This window comes from Ptychodera flava, chromosome 20, assembly GCF_041260155.1.
Source record: "Ptychodera flava strain L36383 chromosome 20, AS_Pfla_20210202, whole genome shotgun sequence".
Lineage (NCBI taxonomy): Eukaryota > Metazoa > Hemichordata > Enteropneusta > Ptychoderidae > Ptychodera > Ptychodera flava.
In genome coordinates this window covers 11,154,110-11,181,229 of record NC_091947.1, presented here as the reverse complement: position 1 = coordinate 11,181,229, position 27,120 = coordinate 11,154,110, and the positions used below count along the sequence as shown (strand labels likewise).

At 36.1% G+C, this 27,120-nt stretch overlaps 1 protein-coding gene and 1 long non-coding RNA gene across 4 annotated transcripts in view; one reads left to right on the top strand and one right to left on the bottom strand.

Moving 5' to 3' along the window:
• The window catches only part of LOC139120020 (alpha-adducin-like), a 53,061-nt gene extending 45,402 nt beyond the window's left edge, over positions 1-7,659 (bottom strand). The window contains exon 1 of one of the 3 annotated variants that reach the window (XM_070684028.1): positions 7,511-7,659. The gene's annotated coding sequence lies outside the window, so the exon portion shown is untranslated. Of the gene's footprint in view, positions 1-5,023; positions 5,045-7,510 lie in introns of those variants that run through there. The other 2 variants (XM_070684024.1, XM_070684026.1) reach the window with 2 other exon arrangements.
• A 254-nt stretch (positions 7,660-7,913) lies between these two features.
• Positions 7,914-25,956, top strand: LOC139120023 (uncharacterized). Its single transcript, XR_011549024.1, has 4 exons — positions 7,914-8,617; positions 9,178-9,463; positions 10,018-10,135; positions 24,697-25,956. It is a non-coding gene; the product is annotated as an uncharacterized lncRNA (long non-coding RNA).
• The last annotated feature ends 1,164 nt before the right edge of the window (positions 25,957-27,120 follow it).

Below are 27,120 nucleotides of genomic sequence, written 5' to 3'. Positions count from 1 at the left end.
AGATCTGCCCAGAATGAATACTTTGTGTCCCAGTTAATAGGACCACTCAAGCAGATGAGTATTAGTATTGACGTCAGCAGGGAATAACTGTTCTTTTACTCACAGATTATAAATACTCCGCAGGTCCATACAAAACTTCTCATTTTTTGTCATTTGCTTATTCCTCGTAAAGAATATTTCAAAAGCCATGATTAATTCAGTGACTACCAAAGATGTTAGGATGCTTATGAGATTGATCAATAATTAATCAAAATATTCCTGCACAATTGAAAAACAAAATCTTAAATGTGACAGTGTTTCAAAGTTATCAGCAAATGTAAAGACACATGATATAAACAGTCATCATGACATCCTATCGGTTCTTGGTGAGTTAAAGTATCCATCATCAAATGAAATTCCACTGACGTCAATGAACACTCGCAGCAATGAAAAAAACCCTGTTTTCTACAAGCCACAATTACCTATTGAAACAGGATTCTGTAATAATCAAGTTTGCACATTACGTTAGACTAATTGACATCATTATTTCATTGATGGTCATCAACTCATTGATGAATTATGACTCCCATTGCAGTATTTTAGAGTTAATGAAGAGCATGATGTAATAATAACACATACCTTGTCTCAAAGAAAAAACAAATAATGGACAATCCCTCATCCTTTGATTATCTCAGCAAATATTTGATGTTCATTCTTTGATGTAATTTCTTCCATTTAAGTTTGACCACACTCTCCATTTTTAGGAACCATTGATATTGACAAGTTCATGTTGCAAGTTTTAATGACCATCATGATCATAATACTTGTATAACTGTTATGACATCACATTTATGATCTCTGACCTTTGACCTACTACCTCGGATATCTTCCATGCTTATCTCTGAAGGAAACAATCATTATCACACAACAGTGCAAAGTTGCAACCAGGCTCACGACTCGTCCTAACACACAGACCATATTGTTAACCAGGCTCACGACTCGTCCTAACACACAGACCATATTGTTAACTGAAGGATACATGTAGGGTTATCCTAACCCATATTATAATTCAATGGGCATGTTCCTTTGTTTGTTGCATTTAACTTGGTATTGGACATGTTTCACACATATTTTGATTATCAAAATCTTGTCAACGAAACGTCTCCAAGTCTGAAAACAGCTATGATAAGGACAATCAAGATGGATCCTGACTAACACCTTCAGAATGCATCTCCAAATCATACAGCGCTAGTACACAGAAGGATGAGTACTGCAGTAGTCACTAAAGACAGTGTAAGAGGAAGACACTGATTGTCCGGTGTGACACAGGTCAAAGGAAGGCATAAGCTGTATGTTTTTATCAGTGCATCCGGCCAAACTGATCCACTGATTTGTAGGATATCCGATCTGGTGTTATTATCAGATAATGATTATGGTGTAACCTCAGTCTGTACTTAAAATGCCTGGGGTCAAACGGCCATAGCCACTGCCATTGTACTTAAAATGCCTGGGGTCAAACGGCCAATAGCCACTGCCAAAGTCACTTGCATGTAGACAGGATTCTCTCTGTAGGTAAATAGTTTGTAGTTTGTTTAGAGAGGGACTCACTGAGTTTCAAGGTGCCTTTACGTATCATTCCTAAACACGATATTTCAAGATCTATGTCAGATACCTTTATTTAAAATGGGAATAGAGAAATCCCTTTCTTGACTTGAAAGTAACTATGACACCAGTCCAGAATCTAGCCCTTATTTCAAACTCACAAATGTGGTACTTTTGAGTATGAAATGAGGCTACATGTAGATACTAGACAAGCATGACTCTAGTGCTCACAGTTTTTTTTGCAATATGTGCGGTGCATTCCAAAATACATGCAAGACAGAGTTTTAATAAGTGGAGGGTAAGTACACTAAGGATCAGAAAGAATCCACAAACAGAATATGGCTATAAGACGAGAAAAGAAGTAATTGCACACGTTTGTATCTCGACTGTGTTGGGTGTGACATGCATGTATACAGAAAAAGATTGGATGGGAAACTAACAGAAACCACACCCTACATATCTTCCTGATAACGATACTTCTAAACGAAAGTTTTATTTTTCATCACGCTGATAAGGTCCGTCTCTGTTAAGAGACCTTAGAGATATAGAATTCCTGTCTAATTCTTGCACTTACATTTGATAATGATTTGTAAAACATTTGCATTCTCACTAAAAATCCTGGTGTTATCATATTACACGTACTTGCAAATACCAAAATGTATACCACTGATATCACTGTGAGACAATCTTTCTTGAATTCTGTGCAAAAGGTATACAAAATTACAAGTTATAATCCCTCCATGAATTACACATGTATGCGAACCGTCACTTCTGCTTTGATTGGCAATTATGGCATGCAGTAATCAGGGAAACTGAAAAATTTACATTATTCATAACTTGCAGCCCTATGTGAAACTATGTGAGTTCGGTGGTTTGCAGAAAGGACGCAAAAATTTGAATTTTTCATGTAAAATATAGTGCACAAAGAGCATCAGTCATGTCATTGGGATCATAACTTTTTTTTTCACTCAGTAAATTTACGCCTGTCTACAAAAGCATCTGTCGCCATTATTTCAGCTTTAGAAATCAGCCCAGATCCGTAGGAGATCGCTAGGAATGTAGAAGACATCATGTCTCACTGCTTCAAAATCGTTGGGCCTACAGTTTATCTTGAAGCCCTCTTTAAACCTCTGTTTTAACGGCTGCTCCTCTACAACACAGCAGGAGTCCTGAAGACCTTCCAAAAAACGGCCTCATTTCACATTATATATAATCAGATAAATGATTTTGAATACGGCATTAAATGAAATGTGTCTAGATCACTTGAAAAAAAAAGAGCAGCCTTGTGCAAAAACCATGATGTAACGTGCTCTACAGCTGCTCTATAGTCGGGCAAGGCTGAAAATAGTACTGAATTCTGATTCAGAAACAAACAGATTTATTTTCCCTCTTTGAGATTTTCATTAGCATATGATTATGATGCAAAAATATTGAAACATCTGCTCATAGCGTAATATCAGCTTGATACATATTACAATGCATTTCAGGGACTATGGCTATATAAAAGACGGACAATGAATGTCCTGCTGCGACTCACTTGTGACTATTGTTTTGCAGATTCGACTGTGTACATGAATCCTGTAATGGATCATAACAATGGCAGGAAATTTAGACATTCAGATTCAGACCCACAAGGCATTTCAATTTTTTATTGCACTAGAACAAGAAATTTTTTCAGTTTGGTTTTCAAAATGTCGGTCTAGCTCTCATTGCTTTTAAAAATATAGAGCTCACTTTTGACGAACATTCTACAGTGTCTTCCGACTTTGCAAGGTATTTTACCAAATAAAATTGTTGACGTGTACGTGTCCCCATTATCCAAAACATTCCCGTAATGATTTGGGCGGCAAGATTGTTGGCATCAATGCAGTCACTGACTGGATCAGTGAGTTTTGGGTGTGAGCTACCAAGCTGTTGAAAGAAGCCCTACAAGTGTTGTATAGGCTAGTACTGGAAATATAAAAACGTACTAACTGGTTACCCATCACGCATGTCTCGGCGACATTCCACGCCATGGTTGATGTAATCAGACCCGAAAACAACCTTCAAGGGAATAAAATACACTTCATGTTGCTACCTGGACTTCAAAGTTTTGTTTCTTGGATACAAGCAGGTGAAATTCCAACAAAAATACACAAAAGCTAAATGATAGCACCAAGATAGCCTATCACAGACACGTACCTGCAACTTGCTGTATACTAAAAATAGGATCAGTGGCACTTTATGGTTCCACAGAATATCCGGCCATACACTGGTATATCTAAGATAACCTTGTGACCTTGAACTCACTGACGTAAATGAGGACTTTTGGCCGAGTTACCATCATGCACAGAGTACTCAAAATCATCAGACTAACATATACATATGCACCACACATTCTGGAGACTATGAAGCATTTGAGGAGAAACTTGATCGTCTATCTGAGCTGATAATGCTTCAATAGTAAAAATACTATTATTACACCTGATGTTTTGCAGGCTCTATCTTTTGAATAAAAACTCTTATTTCTGCAGATTCAGGAAGACAAATTTCAAAACATCTCCTGAAATACTGCAAATAGACTCTCAAATTGCACACTAACTGTAGGGGAAAGGACATATTGTGATTTCTTCTGTCAAAGGTTCCTTTGTCCTGTGAATACTAGTATGATTAATTCACATCTGCACAATCAAGAAATGTGGAAAAACTGCTTGTGTGATCAAACAAGACCTTCCTCTGTGTATCTATTCCTGCGAGACTTGCTGGCACACCAACAGTTAAGTACCTACACTGCATTGTAACAAATACCTGCTTGCCTGGAGGATTCACACACAATACATTAAAATGTTCAAATTTCCTTTTTCTGCACATCTTTCAGTGATCTAAAAGCACTGGATATTATGCATTCACGGTACAAGTAGCTGTCTGGAATTCTCGCAGACGCCCACACAGTCCAGCAGTTGAAAATGCACTGTTTGCAAATGCGTGAGCTCAAGTCTCCAGTTTGGCCCAAAATACCTCCCTTATCACTGCTACTCATACGCAATCCTGGGCAGAATTTCTTCCAGTAACTCTATCAGAGATGTTCTTTGTCAGTCAACTCCTAGTTCACTGTGACCTTTAACCACAATTCATCAGATACACTTCATGATATTTAACCTGTAAAGAAAACTCAACAATCGAGCATATACACGCACACACATCGACATCAATCAAATGAAGCAGTGAACGCCAAATTTCAATTTCCATCAACAAATATTACTAGTTTCCCATTCACTAAAAGCAGAAGAGATCAAAAAAATTTCCTTTGCTGTGCATGTCTGTTGCTATAAACATCACGCAATCTTGGAATGGCCACACCTGAAAGATTACCAGCTCCTTTGCAACACTTCAAGCATACACGTAGGGTAAGACAATCAGCTCAGCTATATGAAAATACGCTCTTCATTATTAAATCCCAGACCTTCGGTGGTTGAAGTATAGAGACCACTTCTCTAATCAGCAAATCTATGGAGTATGTTGCCTGATATGGTACCGCTGAACAACAGGAGAGGCACTGTCTAAGAGGATTAGAACAAGAACCCACTTGTAAAGATATTGGCTTAGATACCTAGCTGTACCGCTATAGTTGAACTTGTGTCCTACGTTTCCTGGTGCAATGTATCTCAATCCAGGAAAGCGAATAAAACAGCTTTTAAAAACATTATCAAACAGTTCCAATGTAGGGCAAAATTCCATAAAGTCTCTTGCATATATTTTGATACCAGCAAACTATGATACATATATGGTGACCAAATGATATCAGTCGACAAATTGTGATATGTCCTGTTTCAGTGAGTACAGAGTTAAAACAGACCCTTGTCAAGGGTCTTTGGTTAAAAATAGGATATATAGCAGTAGGAATTCTACATTTCCTTTCATTTCTTCAAATAAAAGATTTTCCAATTTGTATGTTCAGAAGCCTTACACATTGCTTAACTGACATCACAACCATGAGAACACTGCACTGCCCAGCTGTATTACCCAAATGTAAAACCAACAAGCACTGCCTTTCTGAAGGTTCACAATAATATGAACCTGCCTAAAAGTGCAAGTGTTAGATGCAAACACGACTGTATCTGTGAATCACTCAACCCTACAGCTAGCCAGGTCACAGCCCTGTTTGTTTGTCCACTGCCGGTTGTTGATTGGTCAAAAATGATGTCATGCTACCAGTTGGTTTCCATTTCACCAACACTCACCACACACGCCCTGTTGCACTATCTGTTATCCAGAAAATGATATTTGAATAACTCCATGGCCAGCATCCTTGTCAATCTCTAATTGAAGGCCAACATGTCCAACAAGCTGGTTCCCTTTTCTATAAATATCTACGCTTGTGACTTTGACTGCATGGGCACAGAGTACAGATAAGTATTGACAAGTATACCTACATCGTTAAACACAATTCAAAAGCTCTGTATGCATGCCATCCCGAATGATACATGATGGAGATGGATCTACGATTCTCCTTATCAAGTTCTGCAATTGCATAGATCTGCACACATTAACATGCAATTTGATGGGTAGGTAAAGATGAGTACACACAACTATGCCATTTACACATATGCCACCATATATTACATAACAGACAATAAAAGTTGTATACACTTATTAATCTTCCCCCTCCTGCCATGCCAGTTAGGTTGACTATGATTGCAGATTCTGATTATCAACATGATGACCAATGATTCAAGAACAAGAATAACTGTTATCAAACCAAAGATGGATTAATTTCTACAGCAGAATTCTGTCCTCACTGCAGAAATCACCTTCATTCAACTGACTGCCTGTAACCTTGGCTTGAGGGTCAATTTATTGCTGCATGGAACGGATTGGTGAACTCACTCCTGAGGCATTTATTTGCATATTTGATGTTGGAGACACCAACATAACCTTGTTGTAAAATGTTTACGTCAGATCAGTCTTGACCTTGATCTGCAAGGTATTTGAAGACCTAGACCCAGTTGAGTTTTCTCAACTTTTTAAAGATTTTGAGGAGTAGCCCTGCTTTATTTGGTACCCATCTCATTATGAAACGACGGCTGTTATCAGTTAAGATGTAAAATTGAGAAAATTCTAAATTCACCAAAAATGACATTCAGGTCTTGCAATTGTCGAACTCTCGGTGTATGAAGTAGCAAATCATCGGTCGATATTATCTGATTTGCAACGATGATTTCGATGATAAAAATAAAAGCCATTGCCAGACCCTACTCTCAATCGTACAAAAAAGTACATCATCCCTCACAGCACACGCCCTAAACGATTTTGCTAGATTTGAACATTCAGTTGAGGATGGTCGTGCACTGTCCATGAAACCTGCAATGCCCGCGCGATGAGCTGTCAGTTCTCTTTGGACAAAATCTCATTTGTCTGAGTTTTGTTCAAAACTGCTTTGAAGACAAAATAAGCTGGGTAATTGTATGCAGTCTGGCAGGCTTGCACTCTCATACGGTGATAAATTAATGGAACTGTAGGGTTCATACCCATTCGATCGGACAGCACCATCAAAATGGCGACCGAGCTGTGCATGCTCAGCGTCCAACAGTACTGTACCGCAGACAACTGTATTTTGCGAAACCCTACACTTTCTCGCAGGGCTAGTCTAACGGATATTAAAAAACAAGCATTTGGGGTACACGTTGTGATGTTTTATACCGAGATTCCAATAAGCATACGCTTGTCTGGGAGCCTTACAAGCAAACGAGGCGGTTCTGAGCCTATGATGAGAAGTCGGCGAACACACTTCAAACTGACGCCGAGCGCTTGCATGCGTACTATTGTACAGCGGGTTTCAAATTTTCTGCAGCTTGCACTGAAGGCGGGTCCGAATACGACATCGGCATGTGCCAAATCCACGTGTATTAATAACCGGATAATCCACATGAATAAAAGTATATTATCTTACCTCTGTAAAAACACTGGAATATCAGTAACTATCCAAGGAAAGCCTCCAAAACTGGCGATTTTCCGGGCCAATACAGCACCAGCTAATTGCAGAGGAGTCGGTGATGGAGAGCGAGAAACACGAATTAGAAATAAGCTGTTGAATTAATTAATGATCCTCCCTCCGGAACATTTTAATCTTCACTGCTTTTTTCACGAAACTAGTCCGTCAGTTTTCATTTTTACAGGGAAATTTAGTTAAAGTCACACAAAGCATAATTTTGAAAAGGAGTGTGACAAATTCGAAAGATTTATAAACAATCGATAGAAGACACAAATGCGTAATTTATGACGAAAGACACTTAGGCTAATGGAAACCACGTGATCGGTTGGGACGCTGAATCCGCGAAATGAACGTGCTAGTGTATTGAACACCCAAGCAAATGCCTTGTGACCTCGGGCGAACTACAAATTCTTGACTGCAGCGGACGGGCTACAGTTTCTGCGGTTCAAAGCTGCTTTAAGGTGAACTGTAAGTTCCAAGAATTATTCAACCGAGTAACGGTCGCGAAATGTCATTTGACCGTGATGCCTAAAAGAAGTTTTTATCGCCGCAGTCAAAGGAAAGACGAGTTGTTCTTTTTACATGTAACGCGTTTTGCTTTTTAGTTTTGTTCAATGGAATTAGCGTTTTCCCCCGACAATGGAAAGTGAAAATCGCGGTCAACGCCTCAAAAAGACATCGTGTATTACCAGTATAAGGAACTTCTAAGAATTTCAGTGCAACTGTCAGATCGGCACGGCAGCACTACGTTCTCTTTTCACCTCCATGGATTTAACAGAACGGTGCCGTTTATGCTGTTCGTTTTCGAGAACTTAGGCCTATGCTTCTTCACTACCATCGCACCGACAGGAATAAGTATCGGATACAAAAAGAAAATGGCACTTTAGGAAAGAAGAAACTTGAAAGACAATTCTTTATACAAAGTTCACTATCCCATACTGACCGGAGATAAAATTCCGGCAGTCGCAACCTGGCACTGCACAGACTGCAGTGCTCAACATAACCTACTCCCACCCGGAGAGAAGATCGAAAAGACTTGAGCTCATCAAGATCTTCCGAACGAACGTAAGTTTCAGGAATGCGTGACAGTCCATGCGTACTGATGACTTCAGTAGTTGACTTCAATTGTTATTAACCGTGACTTGGTATTTGTTTTGTTTTGTTTTTGTTTTTGTTGTCATTGAAAGTATTTCAGCTTCACCTGAAAATCGCCCAAACTAGGAATCTTTGTGCCTACGTCAAAATGTTTAAGGTCATATCAATCGAATTTAAACGGCGTATTGGAAAGATCAGGAATGCAAATATCCGTAAATACTAGCAAAATATCCATTAGCAAACACAACAGGCAGCGATTTTACCATATTTTGCTGGTCTCCACCTTTTGCTGGTCTCCAGCTCGCCACTGTGTTGAAATTATGGTAGCTGACAGGATGTACCTATTCTCATGTTTTCGTCGTTTCACTTTTGAATTCGATGCGAGTTGAACGACTGGGAAGAACACGTAAATGGCAAAAACTTTAGACCGGTATTAAGCCAACAGGTGGCAGCATTTTGCAGTATATTTTTATTGCACCGATTTATAATAAACTTTCCTCATTATATCGTCACTTTTTCTTTCATATCAGAATCATATCCAGAGAAATTACGTGTGAAATGTGGGATTTCGGAAACTTTTATGGCCAACAAGGGAAAGTGACCCAGCACAGAATGTAGGCAACCTCAACAGCTCAGATTCCAGCTGCATCGTACAGCCATGGCTCAGGCGATTCAGCTGCTATGATAGAATGGCTGAACGTAGACTTGCTTCATTGCATTTGATTAAGTTGTGTTTATATATGCCGCGTTTGGTTGGTTGACCACAATTTTCAACATTTATCAAGTCATTCAACAATGCTAATAGTGTAGTAAAAGGTAGGTTCGACGGAGATTTGTATCAAAGTTTATACCACTACACGCTTTTGAAGTCAAACGCCTGTAGCAGTAAGGTGAAGTATTGTCAATCGACTTCACAAGGGCTTGTAGTTACAACATGGAAAACTTGATTGGTTTAGGGGAGGCGCTTCAGCTTTGGAACCTTAAGAAATAATGAGAGCATTCTATCCTTGTTAATTTTTATGAAAGTCATGTCATCATGTTCACAGAGAATGTAAAAAGATAATGTGAAAAAAAAACCAAGATAAGGCCACTTAAAGAAAATTCTCTGGTTTTTTTCATCCTTGGATTTTTGAAAAACCTACCAGCCAGCCAGGGAAAAACACAAACACAGACAATAAAAACACAAGTGCATTAACATAAGCTCAATTTCAATTTCGTTTCTTTTAGAAAAGTGATATTTTTATTTGTTACAGTGTTAAAAATTGTGTTTGTTTTCTTAATTTTCTTTGAAAACCTATCAGCACACAGACAGCAAACAAAGAATTTTATTTTAAAGTGCCTAAGAAGAAATTTTTTTTTCCTATTCCAAGAATGAAAACCAAATTCTACAGAGATGACAATAACAGAACACATGCCAGCCAACAAATATTCTAAAATTCCAGATTTTGTTCAAATGGGCAGTCACAGCTTATGAAGAGCTGCAAAATGGTAATGCACCTGTTCAATATTTTCCACCAGGGTAGGGGGAGTTTGGGGCAACAGGGGACATTGATCGCAAATCATATCCCAGGGTAGGGGATTTTGATCACCATGATAAACCTGGTAGGGCAGAATATCAAGTCCTAAATGATCAGTGTCACGTAGCCTCTATTCCCCCCCCCCCACTTTAATAGGTATTTGACATAGTTTTTAGCCTAGTGGGCGGAGAATTTCACATTGCTTGGAAAAAAAATCAAATTCCCCTGTTTAATAGGTCTGCATTGCCCCAGTGGACATTTCAACATGGATAGGTGCACAACAGTTTGTCTGTTTATACTAACCTAAATTATGGCCAGTCATAGCTCACAGAGTAACAGTTTTTTAAATAATCGTCTGCTTGTTTCCTGGCTAAACATCTTTAGTGCAACTTTTGTAGCAGCCTAACTGTTTTTGTAATGCTGAATATATTAAATAGGCACAAGGCTTATAAAGAGCTACAACTTTTGTAAATGCCTGACTGTATACTGACATCAAATGACTAGTTATTGTTCACAGAACTGCAACTTTGTAACAGTCTAACTGCAAAATGGCCAATCATCTCTTCAAGAGGCTTCATGCTTGTAACAGTCTGACTTGTTTACTTTCAAAAGAGCTGCAACTTTGTATCTGACTGAGTTCGCGCCTCGAAAGTGAAAGACTTAAACTTTTGCTCAAACTTTCCTTGAGGAATCTTACAACCACTCTCTTTCAAAATGAAGAATAAAAATTGGGGGTTGCCCTGCAAAGTTTGGTACTAGAGAAGCAAATAACCCAAGATTTACTGATATTTGAAATTCAAAATGGCCGCCATCCCTGTGTTAACTCTATGGAGAAAAAATACAATTTTTGAATTTTGAAAAACTAAGATGGTGAAAAGATTTCTTTTATCAAGAGCTTTAAAATGAACCCCCACAAGCAGAAGATCAGAAAAGAATTGAAAAAGTTTGAGAGTCCAAATATCTGTCCCCGAGACGTGTTCTACCTTAATAGATGGGCGTTGACATTTCTCCCATGGGCTTCGCACAAGTGTCACAAAGTGAATTGCTTGGGCTGTTATATAATCTTTATGAAAAATATGAAATGTAAATCAATCGAAAAGTAAAGTGATGACAATACATTACTTGAACATGCCCTCAGTGCACTTTTCTGTGAGATATTGATCGAAGTACACATTTGTAAATACATGTACCAGAAAGTATGTAACTATTGTGTTTATCAGTTGTAAATGTACAAAGGGTTTTAAGTTATCTTGTCAATTAACCTCTCCAACCTGTCTTAAGATGTTGAATGGTGTAACCAACTGCAAAGTCAGCATAATCTGCAGGCTACACTCAATAAGTGTTCATTTTATACGGTTAAATGTCTCTGGTGACCTGTCTAGATTGTTATAATGTTTTGGTTGAAGCCATTGAACTGACCACAATTTTATATATCAACTCAGTCTTGCTGTTGAGCAATTTTGCCATTTAATACTTTGTGTATCTGGGAAACCACTGTACAACAAGTAATTCAAGCACAGTGCAATATTTCCTTTCACTGACTGAACAACTGAGGCCTCCAACACATTTAAATTGCTTTCCCTTGAATAGCATTTGTATACTTTAAGTATAATTATCTGAACATCTTAGCAAAATACTGGATGGAGACTCTTCAACCCATCCTGTTCAGAATTGTATTTTCCATACTCCAGCAAAACCATTCAACAAGTAACAAACAATTATGGAAATTGCCCGGGCTCTAAACGTGTGTGTATTTTGTGAAATTCAAATTTATTATATTCCTAAACCCAGCTTGAATTTGTATGCGTTTATACGGTGAAGATCACATCTTCCGTAATTTGAATGGTTACGCCGTCAACAATAGGCAAATAGATAAACGACAGGAAATTCAATGTGCGATGTAACTATTACCATGGTAACTGTTTTTCGTTTGAGTGGTATCTTGATATTCCGGTGAGAGTTTAATTTTACTTCATGCGCAGGTCACCTTTCACATGCTCATATTTTGATTTCAAAGCCTTAAAAGAAATGTCCAATCAAACACTCGTAAAAAAATTTATCATACAAACACACAAACATACACACACATGTAACATACATGGATACAAATCAAATTATATATTTATATATATGGCTAAATGATATTATATATATATATATATATATATATATATATATATTTTATTTATTTATTTATTTATATATTTTGTTTTATTTGCTAGATATGTAGCACAAGTGATATTTGTGAATGGATATCTGTCAGATTCTGTGTGTATGTAAGGTATATACCCCCACCCCCCCGGTAGGTATATCAACACCTAAAATTGCTTTTATGTTTGAATAATTTCTCTGATTATTCTATGAATATGTATACATACAATATTCATCACCTTTTCCTTATTACAGCATTATAGCAGCAATAAACATTTGATAATGACATCTTAAATCTCAGTGCTATGGTTACATTCAAAGGTCACAGTCAATGTCACCCATCATTGCTGAATTATTGCCTGGAAAACCTAAAAAGGAAACAAATATATTTCAGGCATGTCTGAATGTCAAGTCAATGTCAGTTAAAGGTGGCGACATTTAAAGTCACAGACATATTTATGGTTTTAGGAAGAAAGGTAAGAAATATAGCACTAACATTGTCATGAATACTCACCACTGTATTCCTCTCTCAATAAATATGCAAAATATATATATAGACCCGGCTTCCAGGTAATTGATAGTGACAGCACAGTTTACAGACCATCATTAAAATTCAGAGCAGTCATTTACAAACTGCAGTGTCTGAGTCCACGCCCGTAAAAAAACCTGTACTGTTTGAAACCCATCCTCAGTGTCTGCTGCCATGGCAACAACAAAATGATTTCCGTGAAAGCCTGTGTAAATCTCTCACTTCTGTAGAAATAAAGGAGTTTGGGAAGGAATTAGAACACCTATAATATGCCAGGAGAATCCATGCAGAGCGTATACATGAATTTCGGAATGGGTGTGTTCAGCATATCCATTTCAAATGAAATGATGTTTCGGAATTCCGAAAAAGACATGAAGCACTGTGATGAAATGAAGGAAGAAGTCTTATTGAGTTCCATAATGGTTGGAGAATAATTGGGGCCACTGCCTGCCCAATAGGCAAAGTATGGTATTTAATATTTGAAATTATATTAATCTTCACAATGCAGTGAATAGCAGGATATACTTTTATGAATGAGATGCAAAATCATTAAATTCATCGAATTTCGCTCACTGCAGGTGTCCAACTGAATGAGTTTATCTGTAGAGAATATTGCGGAAAAAATATATTCACTGATGCATATTCTAAAGGAAGGCTGCAGTTTGACAGAGAAAAAAAACCAAGTGAACCCCAAAATAAAAGCGTGTGATTTACGGTAAATGTCTGCATTAAAGAGCTGATATTGTGGATAGTGAGCATGAAGAGCCTGTATCACGGTTACAGGATGTGATGATTGCATCGCCTAGCAACAGAGCAGATGTTACGTGCAATATCAAAAGCCTGTAAGGCCTGAGTTGCTATGTTTATACATACATCTATGATCCAGTTTGTATATACATTATTCAGCTCTGCAAGACATATTTGATGTTTCCGAAATCAGTTCTATAGAATTTCCCAGATATCTCACTCATGTCATGTAAATTTCACTTGAACCTGACTCTGTAGATTTTCATCTAAATTCAATAGTCCTAATGGATGAAAACAGTATGACGCATTATATTTTTTCAGATTCCATGTACTTTTGTTAGTTTAGCGTTTCTCAGCTATTCCAAATAAATACCAGTGAATTTGCTTTTTTTGCATGGTAATTTGTACAAGGGAGATACTGGCAACTTTTGCTTTAAACTAATGGATGGTTGCAAGATTATACTGGCCATGCTGTCAAACTTCAAATGACGATTTATTTCCATTTCCAGCTCGTTTATATGAACACATGGGAATGGATAAGCTTTCGGTGATGTACCTACCACAATATCACAAATTGCGATCCACATTATCTCTGCAGTCAGTTTGTATCATGCACATCAATGAGATAATCAAAGTATTTATAATGAATTGCTGAAATGAATTTTGAATTAGAGTTCAAAAATGAAAATTATCTTAAACATGGTTGCTGTCACTGTGTTTTAAAGATCTCTTCTAAGCTTTTCTTTTGAATTCATAGGCAATGCAATTAAACTATAGAATTCAATAGTATATATATATAGTAATTAAGTAATAATATCTCTGTCAGTTTTTCTTTCACACAATACTTTCAAAAAAAGGAGTGTTTATTCTGGTCATCTTTCTGATGACTTGCATTCTATGGATACAATGCATTTTGATCTCGTTGAACCCCGATGATTTCCCAATGTATGGTGTATATAGAAATAGAAAGTTGCTATATAAAGCACAGGTCAAACCTGATGTCTGTCTAATGACAGATATGCACCAATTTACAGTGGTTTTACGACTTATCCGGACACCAAACTTGCTAATTACCCAGCAACTTCGCTGATGATATTGAGACTTTGATCAGTAATTACCAAAGCACTTTGGTAATTCACCTCAAACTTGATACTTGATCTGGCTGCAGTAACTCCATGGGTGGCAAAGTGTAAACACAGACGCCGACATCTCAGTGCATACAGTGATAGCATAAACCAATTTGAGACATGAGTTTGCACTCAAAGTTTTCAACAGTGTACCCATACAAAAAATTGCTGAACAAAGTGATGAAAATGGCACAGGACAAATACAACTTGCAACTGCACTAAAAGAGATTTCTTGAACTTCAATGGACATCATATCTGATTGAACAGTCCTACTTAAATACTTTTTCTGCTCAATTTGTGCTGATTTAGACACAATTATTGAACACCACTCAAACTTTCAATCACTTTCCGAAATCGACTTACACCTGAAGAAATTGTAAAGGAAGTTAGAATACAGAAAAGATTTTCAATCTCTCTATCTCCATGAACTGGCATTCCTCGATCACATTTATGCTGATAGACAACCATTACCAAAAGGCAGCAAAACTCAGCAACGATTCCGAGCTAAACTAACACAGTATTTCATATCCCTGCATCAAATGAAATTGAAAACACCATCCCATCAGTGACATTTGGTAAAATTTTCACATGAATCATATCTTGAAATAAAAAAAGTGAAACAAAGATGTCTTGTACTTTGCCGATCAACAGCACAGTGTGAAAAGTGAAGTGGCATCTGCATTGCCTGCAACTCAGTGTACTCAGTATCAAATGGTCTGCATCTTATGAAAACAACGACTGGCAGTGAAAATTGTAATAGTCACTGGTAAAAACTCTTCACAGATGAAAGGATAATTGCTTCAAACAAATGAAACTGTAGGTTTTAGAGGAGGAAAACCAATGGTGGATGCGTGGTGTGGGACTATTCTATTTAGTGATGGAGACGGATGGTCATAGGATTATAAATAAACTGGATATGTAGGATTTTCCTCACCATGCTGTAACAGGAATTCAATGTCAGCTTGTTTTAACGTTACTGATAGTTTTTCTGCTCTGAAAACTAATTTACCAACTCTAACGACCCATTATACTCTCCTAACCTCTCCGTAGTTGAGTTTACATGTTACACAGATGAACAGCACACATATACATATGTTGGTTTTACTGAGGAATGCTGTTCAGTGGAATGCCAACCCCTGGTAACAAATTAGTTTATGGCACTAGTATGATACTTATCAGTGACTTTGTATACACATTGTGTACCCATGGAGCACTCATGCAGCCAGATCAAGTATCAAGTTTGAGGTGAATTACCGAAGTGCTTTGGTAATTACCGATCAAAGTCTCAATATCATCAGCGAAGTTGCTGGGTAATTAGCAAGTTTGGTGTCCGGATAAGTCGTAAAACGACAGTAAAACCTCTAATGACAACAATGTAGGATTGATGCCAAACTAATGGACCATTTCTGGATCTTACAGTTTTTGTTGTGTTATCTAGGGCTGAGTGAATATTCACACAAGTTGAAAACTTTTTTTCCAAGAAGGGTCATAATATTCTGCATATTGTTCTCCTTGAACCTGTCTTATCCAATATGATGATTGGGTTACAATATTTTCTGTTACAAACAATGGGTGACCATAATTAAGGTATATTGTGTTGGGTGATTATAGAATTCCCCTTACCTAAACCCATTTGTGGTATGATGTAGAGTCTATTATATAACAGATAGCTTTCGAAAACTGTGTGTGGTACATTGTCATAGGTCATAAAAGAAGCTAATGGTTTATGGTGTTTTGCAGTTGTGTATTTAATTAATGATCCCTGAAAACCATTTGGTACATGTTATGCCAAGTTGCCTCTTCAGTCTCCAATTGCATAATTTGCTAAAGTCTATCATTTTACATGATAGTGAAACTCCATATTCAACTATATATATATATATATATATATATATATATATATATATATATATATATATATATATATATATATATATATATATATATATATATATATATATATATATATATATATATTATAATATATATATATATATCAATCAATGCAGGCAAAGTATATAGTGCTCAATGCATTTCTGCAGGGCAGTAATACTGATAATCTAGGAACTTGTAGTTGTCACTCTACAGGCTGTTTCATGGGCTAAGCAATATATATATATATATATATATATATATATATATATATATATATATATATATATATATATATTATATATATATATATATATATATATATATATATATATATATATATATATAACCATATATATATATATATATATATATATATATATATATATATATATATATATATATATATATATATATATATATATATATATATATCATGACGGGATGCTCGCATCTAAAAAACAGTGCACTTTTTTGGGCTCTTTCTGCACTGATAATATGCAATCTAAAGTGGTTATATCAGATATAATCAGACATTACATAACGCTTGGTCAACAACTTCAGATACCAATAGCTTGGCCGGTACTACTTTATGCCAAGGTATTGTACAGTGAAGCGGCACAAACTCAGTCTCGTGTAAACCTTGACAACAGTATTATCATTTCAGGACATCGGAATTTGTTCCTACTTTTATTAAAATAATTAGCACATCATGACCCACTTGGAATTAATTGAACTAACATATGGCTTGTAGTATACTTATAGGTCCTATTCTGCGAAAATTAAGGTACAATGTTCAAAGAAGTTCAAGGCGAACGATTATCTGTGTGAGTGAAGTGTATAAGGCAGAGACCTCTTCCCTGTACACTCGCTTAATCGCTATCTCTGATCACATATTGCAAACAGCTTACGAGATGGCAAATAACTTTAATTAGGAGCTCCATACCCCTTCAAACCCCTATTTCAAGGGGTGAATGTGCATTGAATGTGCACTGTTTTTTAGAAGGGAACGTCCCGTAATGCAATAAAGATATATATATATATATATATATATATATATATATATATATATATATATATATATATATATATATATATATATATATATATATTATTATTATTATTATTTTATTTCTTAAAAGCGCACTACACTGCGTCTCAGTGCTCTTTACAAGACTAAAAATGTATTTCTGAGAAAATAAGCATAAAAAAATAAAATGTCTATCTGGCAATAAAAACAAAGTTACACTTTGTAATATTCCTTAAAAAGGTATGTCTTAACACTACGCTTAAAAGAATAAAAAGTACAGTTTATGTCAGCATTAAAAGGAGACCATTCCATAAAATAGGTGCTGCGACTGAAAAGGCACGGTAGCCATAGTTTTTAGTTGTCTTGTTTGTGTCGCGCCTCAGTAAAACTACTTTGTCCGGTGAACGAAGGGTGCGATTGGAAACACGGGCGTCTATTAGTGGACGGAGATAGTCTGGGCATTTTCCGGAGATAATTTTGAAAGTCATGAGAATGAGCTTAAACTTAATTCTTGCTCTATTGGTAACCAATGAAGCTTGTATAGGACAGGTGTTATATGATCGAATTTCCTAGTACCGGTAACAAGCCTAGCTGCAGTATTCTGTACGGATTGTAATTTTTGTAGTTGGTAGCGACTGATTCCATATAGCAAGCTGTTGCAGTAGTCTGAACGCGATGTTACAAACACATGAACTAATTTCTCAGTTGTCGGAGTATCTATCAGGGAGCGAATTTTCCCAATTCTATGTAAGGCTAAATACGCTGATTTACATATGTTGTTTATTTGACTCGTCATGAAACCATCCGAGTCAAACGCGACACCAAGATTTTGTATCGTACAGATGGAAGTATTTCTAACTCTCCAATTTTGAAACTATCGAGGCAATCTGTATCTTTCTTGAAACGGGATGAAAAGTGAATTACTTATGTTTTATCATCATTCAATACCAGCGTGTTTGATTTCATCCATCCACGTAAATCCTCAACATTGTTCTATATCTACTATAGCATCATCAGGCGTGTTACAGACTGCGTATATTCCGGAATCATCCGCATATAAGGTGTAATCTAAATCATGAGATATATATATAAAGTTAACTGTGTGTTCAGTGGAGTAAATATAGTCAAGATAATCCTTATCGTCGAGCGGTGCTTAATATATGTATATATATATATATATATATATATATATATATATATATATATATATATATATATATATATATATTTATATATTTATATATATTAAGTTAACTGTGTGTTCAGTGGAGTAAACATAGGGCCAAAGTCCCTGAAGCTACTATAGACATGGATACAAAATTAAGTATTTCCTTACTGTATGAAATTATAGGCTCACTTAGGTCATCCTAGGGACTTGTAAACCAAATATTAAAGCTGTCTGACCAGCGGTTTTGAAAGAACAAGCAACTCAACAGTTGACAGAGCTCTGCTGTGTTATGTAGAGAATAACCTTTTGTGACACATGTATTGATGATGTAGGTGGATATCTTTGATTAACATTGTAAGTGAGTTCTGTTGAATAAGTTGAAACTGTACATACTCAGAGAAAGCACACTGAAGAGACAAATGTTTGAAACTTAAGAAGTTCAAGGTCATCAAAAGCATTATAAGAAATCATGTAACTTTCATTGCACTGTTTACACAGATTGCATAATTGCTATAAATAGCACATGAGGAATCTTACAGCGCAGCTTTACCATAAAAACCCTATCACTTTGACCACTCTTTTAATTGACCACTCTATTTTTTTCCTCAAAAAGTAATTTTATTTTATCCTTACCAAGTCAACCATAAATGCAAATTAGAACTTACTCTATCTCTATCTCTATTGACTTTTTTGAGCAATTTCTTTTAGATAACATACAGGGCACAATAAATGACAGTTCAGATATGTCAAGTTGGCATTCAGGAAAGTTGCCTTTACATGTTTTAATCCTCCAAGATGGTAAGCATTTCACTATGAACTGTCAAAAAAAGTTGAACTTTCTGATAATTCTACACTAAAATTATTTTGGCTTTATGATTTCCTAATTAATTCAATTATTTAAAATCATATTAATTATTTTTTTCTGGGTGAATTGATAGGGTTTATACAGTACAAGAATTACATACAATGTAAGTCAAATTTGACCAAAAATGACAAAAAAATTCCTTAAAAATACGCCTTTGCATATTTCATCACAATTTGAACAAATCTAAGTTGGGTTACCCCTAGGGACCTGTATACCAAATAACAAAGCTGTCTGACCAGCGGTTATGAAGAAGAAGATTTTTACCAAAAACACCTTTTTTGGCATTAATTTGCCTATTTTCAAACAATATCAAAAAATTTAAAAAAAATAGTTTCTCAAAATCATATTTTTATCTACACAACAAATATCAAATCAGTAAGTACTGCGGTTCTCAAGATATTTGAGTGGACGGACGCCTCACAAACGGACATACATACATACATACATACATACATACATACATACATACAGACTGACGACGGACGCCGGACGGATACCCATCCCAATAGCTTCTATAGACTATAGTCTATAGTAGCTAAATATAGTCAAGATAATCCTTATTATCCACATGGAAAAACTTTGAAATTCTTATAAAGTCATGGGCAGTCGTATAATTGTAGAGGCATACTTTGCTATATTATAGTATACCGGTATAGCGACTTTAATATCAATGCTTGTTCCAAAATGACCCTTTGGCTGTAAAGTTACAAGTGAAATTTATACCGGTCCAAATAAATTTTCCCAAGGATTACATCAAGTGTTTTCAAGAGTGTGCCATTTTCTACAATGAAATCTGATGGGATCTATAGCGACATAGAAGCAGATCATGTCTGGGCTTGCAATCACCGACGGTGATAAATCATGAGATATTACACATGCCTGGATTGTAAAATTTAGTAACATTATACCACCTAATAAAAGAGGTGAGAGTGCAACTTGAAGCGCAGTCTCCATATTGCAACCATTTTACACCTGTAATTTGTGAAACCATTTTATCAACTACTTGTAGAAATGCAATTTTATATTAAATAATGAGCATTTTTTAAGGTAAATGCTATTATGTGATGTACATATGTAGAAAAACAAATCTGTGTTAATTTCTGATACTGTTACGACTCTCAACTTTTCAACAAAAGAGGACACGCAAAGCTGCACAGATGGTGTAATACCCACTCTGTAAGTTGTAAAATTTGCATTATCCGTAATGCGTGGGGAGATAATGGTGCAAAAATGAGATGGAAACCGGCGGTACATGACAGACAATGCGAAAGTAATTTGCCATCCAGCGAAAATTGAATTACAAACACCATTTCAGTTCCATCATTACATTAGAACATTAATTAGATTGGATTCTTTCTCATATTCCTTGGAGGTAAAGTCACACCTATGTAATAATCATCACTTGACTACGGAGATAATAATTTAACGTAATAAAGTCTTCTGCCAGTGATGTATTATCTATACTAAAAAATGCTTGCATCAAATGATATCCTCTGACTCGTTGATTCTACCCTAAGGTTGCTATTTTTTTATTCACAGGGTTTTTAAAAAGTCAGGCTTGGAAAGACAGGGACCAGAAATTTACATAACAATGTATAATTTGCATATTCTTTTGTTTTGAAAATTTATCCTTTTGTGTAGTTATTAACATATGAATAGATTGTTCCAAAGAAAGAGGGGTGGCCCATCCTACAAAATACTATCCCTGCCTATATATACATGTACTGTGTGTATACTTAACAGGTTTCCAATGAACCTTCCAGCGAAAACATGACACAAATACCAAAGCCTTGAATTCAATACTTGCATGTGCAGTATACTAGTCTACTAGGGTCTGAGCTGATTTCAAATCATATGATTTTATAATTACATGTCCTCAAATGTCATCAAAATTTAATTGCATTATGTATGCTGCAATGTACTTTTGAAATATGACACTGATATATCCTTCACTTCCAGTTTCAATTCCAGGGTAATTGTCATCTGTTGTGAAAATGAAAAAATTAGATCTCACCAACACGGAAGTTTCACAGACACAAATGTGATGATCACAGATATACCATCTTCAGTAACGTTTGCAAATGATAAATTCTGAATTTCACATAAATAGAGTTGGCGTCGCAAACAAAAACAGTCTTCAAAATGGATAAAATACACCGATGAAATGTTGCCAACAATAATTAACATTTCATATAAAACATGCAAAGAATAATGTATTGAGATGTTACTGATAATTACTTGTTTTATTGATAAGAATTCTCAGGCATTTTCATTTGTTATTGTTGATGGGAGAACTAGGGCACATATCTATACACAATGCAATTCTCCAGATGCAAAAAAGACGGTCAAAGCACCAAAATACCATCAAATCTGCGTAAAGTAGTCCCAGAGTCATGAAATAAATAAAACTATAAATATTTTTATCACTTTATAACTTCACTTTCCATGATAACAATAGATTTGTATGCTGCTCAGACTGCTATTAGCATATGTACATTATACTGACACCGTTCAAGGTTTTGACACCTTGCAGTAATTCTGGAAATTAAGTCACTGGTTGGAGTGGCTAGAACATTACAACTCCACTCTGTGTGTTAAATTTCAGGTGTTTATCATCACGGCAGAAATGCACCAGTATATACGCGGCAAATAACCCAAAATGATATTGATATATGTAGGTCTGCGGTACCTTTGGGTAATATTTAAGAAGCGTCTAACACAATTACGCCAAGGCGACAGTGTGATCCCCTAATACACTCGTCTGAACTCAATATTGACACGGTGATGAAATTGTCTATCCCTTGCAGACCAAATCATCATTGTGAGAGCTTTCATGAACGAAATGACGTTCTCACAATGAATATGTATGAACCATTTTAAGTAACTCTGCTATCTAGTCCCGTGAGATTTCTTTGCATCATAGCATAATAAATGATTTGCATACAAGTTATCGTGTTCATATCACTAGACATTTGAAAATATACATCTTCTAAATGTAATAATTTCACCTCTCTATATAAATGACCTTTATAGTCTGCATGATCACATGATCATGAAAAACAATTGGCAAAAACAGCCATTTGACTTGTTTTCTGTGGAGGGAAAAAATCCCCGAAATATAACAGGTACCTGGGTTTTTGACCACATACATATATTAGCACTCAACATTTTCCATGAAGAAATCATCAGGAGTTCAGGGAAACAAAATGATTACTTCATGACATGTGTCATCACACAGCTTAGGTTGTTTATCTGTTTTTACCGATGATGTTACGAGGAGAAGAGTATGCAGGCTTTCACACAATATCAAAATGGTCTAAAGGATATGATTATTATTGCTTTCATATTAAATTTATGCACTTCAGGAAAGATTTTTTTTTTCTTCGGAAAAGCTCTTTGGGGACCTAAATACTTTAAGTGTGGTTTGAAAAATTAGTTTTAATGCATGGTAAGCTTATAAGCTAAGCATTTCCACTTTTTAGCAATTTTTGAAGGATAAACTAGTCACTGGATCTTGATAACCTTGAGACAGGCACAGGCTTAATACAAGACGTGCATGCTCATCTTAATTGAAGTATGGAGTTTGAAGAGAAAATAAAATTCAAAGATGATAGTTGTCTTTTTGACTTGCATCATAAAATCTGACCTCTTTCACAACAGTCTTTGAACTGTATCCTGTGAAATATGGTACCATTATTTTTATTGGTAATAAACTATTATGATCATACATGTGCTATTAGCTCATAGGGAATCGATGAAACAAACTGTTTTTGAAAAAACAGCTTATCTCTGACATGTTGGCTTTCCTGAAACTTATCATTTTGAACATGAAAACATTGCATCATTATTTTTCCACACAAATTCCTCATTCAGAATCTGCATTTGCTGCAATCTTCCTCTTCCAAATTTCTGCATTTGTTTTCCTGTAAACAGGAATCATCATCAACGAATGGTTCCCTTTGTCGATATTCCCGACCAGGTCTTGCCGAAAAAAATCAACTACTAACCTTAAGACCCATTGAATATCCATAAATATCTAAAATCTGACCACTTACCACCTATTTGCATCAGTAATCGCACATTTGCTTGCTACAATACTGTTATTATTCACTCCTGGGGACTAGGGTCAATGCACTTTGCAAATCATAATCACCTCTCACAGGGTTGAAGGGAGAGTCACCTATCATTGTAATACTTATTGAACAGCTCACTAATGATGCAAATTGGACTCAGGAAATTATACAGGCATGTAATAATTATTTACGATTTAATTTTTCCAGCCCTATTAGTGTATTTGTGTTGAGATGTATTACCGTAATTACAGACCTGTGCACCATTCAGGCAGCTAATATTCACATCACATGAGCTGACATTTTCATGTTCGGTCACACCCACTGAGGATATCAGTAACCATGCTTTTCATTTGTCAATGGGGATTCAACACGTCAAACGACTGCATGAGGAAAAAATCAGAAACATTTTCAAAACCTGTTGGCTACCTAAAACAAATGAAATGTTCTCAATATGCATTGTGATTGTTAATGTCTTGATGAGTTTGAGGGACTGGCTGTGAAATCAATCTCATATTGCATCAGTAATTTATGAGAAATTGTTTTGAATTTCGGGGCCAGTTGATCGTAATGAACCCATACTCAAAGTGTCAATAGCAGTAATTGCACTAGCTGTACAGACTTTATGGCTTTTTGATATGTTGTGAAATGGTGTTTGTCAAAAATCATTTTTTAAAATAAAAAAAAAGGATAAAAGTATTATTTTGTAAACAACTGCCTTAAAAGCAAAGAGTATGCAGTGTTATTGAAGTGTTTCACATAAAATGATGTAAAAAATGTTAATCAAGAGATCATCTGTATCAAACATATGATGTGTCAGATCGATGTAAAGTTAGCAGGTTATTGAACTGGAAAAGACAGTGCAGTGAAAGTACTTTCCATGACATTACCATGGTGACCACTATGCAAATGAGCCAAACTTTACAATCCAAACAAAAAGTTGACTCAGTGTTTTTTCATTTTTTATTCGAAGGTACACCATGTGGTCATACATCATAATAGAAACGCAAGCTGTGTATGGTTCTGCAATAGGTATTGTGAATAAATAATATTTTGGGCCATAGATTTTAGTGCTGCCACCCTGGGATGTTTAAGCTGCCATGTGACCCAGTGGCTATATCATCTGTTGAATAATTTAAATAATTTACATCATGATAGCACCTTCAAGTCTTAACTCATTAATATGCATCTAGATAATGAACCAGTTTAATTTACCCACAATTCACTGGAGGCATTTGCAGGAAGAGAATAGCTAAAGCAAATTAAAATTAGCTGAGAGGGTGATGCCATTATTCCCGTGGGTGGGTTCATCTGTCATTGCCATCAATAACACAGTGACACAATTCTGTCAAGAGGTATCATTCAGATCGTGAATTAACCTGACAATGTATTGATGAAATATTTATAAGCCAGAAATTATATGCCATCTATGTATGGTGAAATAGAATTTTTCAGATGAATTTACATACAAGGTCAATATATACTTAACTGCATAAAATTCGAAGTTAATATTGATACACAATTAATAATGAAGAATGTATTATATTGTTGTGCAAACATGGCAGAGTTTGATATACCAGCAATTTCCTAACTTTGACTCCCCCGAGACTTTAAATTACTGTAGAGGACATGTTAATAACCGTTTCAATGACACACCCTGTGTTGAGCAGGGGGCCATGATAAACAGATCATGTTGTCTACATGTGTATAACATACACAGACGCTGATAGAGTGTACCGATACTGTGTATCTGTCAAACTGATCGACATAACAGCAAATACTGTTCTGAGAGGTAAAGACGATACATTGTTCTCTTGGGAATGAGGAAAGTACAGTTCAGAAATTCTTGATGCCATAGAAAATATATCCATGAATTGTCAACATTAGGGCTGAAATACATTTACTTTCAGAAGAGCGTTAGAAAGGTTGACACATTACAAAGTGAACAGCAGGGAAATCGCTGATAAAGCATTCCATGGATTTCAAATGGTTATTGCCTTGACATTTCCATCGTAGCAGTTCTTTTAGTGAGTGTCCATTACATCTTGATTGGGAATCACTGAGACAGTTTATCTTATTGATGTGCCATGACATGACATCACCTTGACAACGGGATAGGCATAACCTTTTATATCACCGTTTTAACGGCATTTTGCCAAAACTGAACAGTTTTTGGATCTGCTGTAATTTTAATTCAATTAATTTTTTTCAAATTAAAACAATCCTTCAAATGAAAATATTTACGCAGCAACAACCCTGACAGTCTCTTTGGTTATATTTTGCACACAGGCAAAAGAAAAAATGCATATTAATTAGTATCATACTATTAATTGAAGCAAATTTACAACTTTGTAGAAAATGTGACTATACCAGGTTTTATTGTTCATGATCCAAATCAGGATAAAATAACTGACTAATATTTCTTGAAGCACGAGTTTGCATTCAATTAACATTCCAGCACGACGCCCTCAGACTGCTCTGCAGGCAGATACTGAGGATAATCAATCTTTGCCAGTGGGGAAGATGATATAAGTGTGCCTAGGTAATTACTTTGTCCTTGAGAGAAACTTGTCTATGCAGGACAGATGATGGGCCATATCTGGGGGCATCTCTGTGTATCAGGGAATGTGGTTTTGTTTATCCGACCTTACACAATAGTGTTAGCCTTATCTTGGGCAACCTACTAACAGGGCGTGGTATATTTCCATGGCTGGAATGTTCACACTTCCAGATGCTCTTTCATGACCTTGACCATGGCATCACTGGTGGGGGCAGGGGGGGGGGGGGGGGGGGGGGGGGGGGGGACACTAACATCCAACATTCCCGAAGATGGGTGGGTACAAGTTTGCTAGTATTTCACACCGCAGATCAAATCAAACGCCCTTTAAACCCTGTTTTACTATGCTGATTAATTTCAATGTTTATGTTGAAACTCAGTAAAATAGGTAAGGGGGCCATAATTGTGAGAAAAAGAAAATAGGGCGAAGACTAACCTTGGCGATATGCAATTCCCACAGTACTTTGTTAAAGTAGGTCATGGGAGTCAGTGCAGTGATATGAAAAATAACATTGAGAGATAAAGAGCTGTAAATCACTCTACCAGTGAGATTAGATAACCCTGGATCTGTCAAGATTTTGTTTGTCCTGTCAAAGACTCAACAAGAGTCGTATATTGAAAAATATGTTACTTAAAGAATTCACATTTATAACCCACTCTTGTCACTCATCATAAATGTCTTTATGATTAATAGAAACACACCCTAAAGGACGATACTTTGGTTTACTTCTAGTATATCCTATAATGTTTATCGGCAGACCTGGAATCAGGGAACCGAGGGCGGAGGGTGGGGGGGGGGGGGGGTGATGGTGAAAAACTGAAAAACAAAAGAATTACACT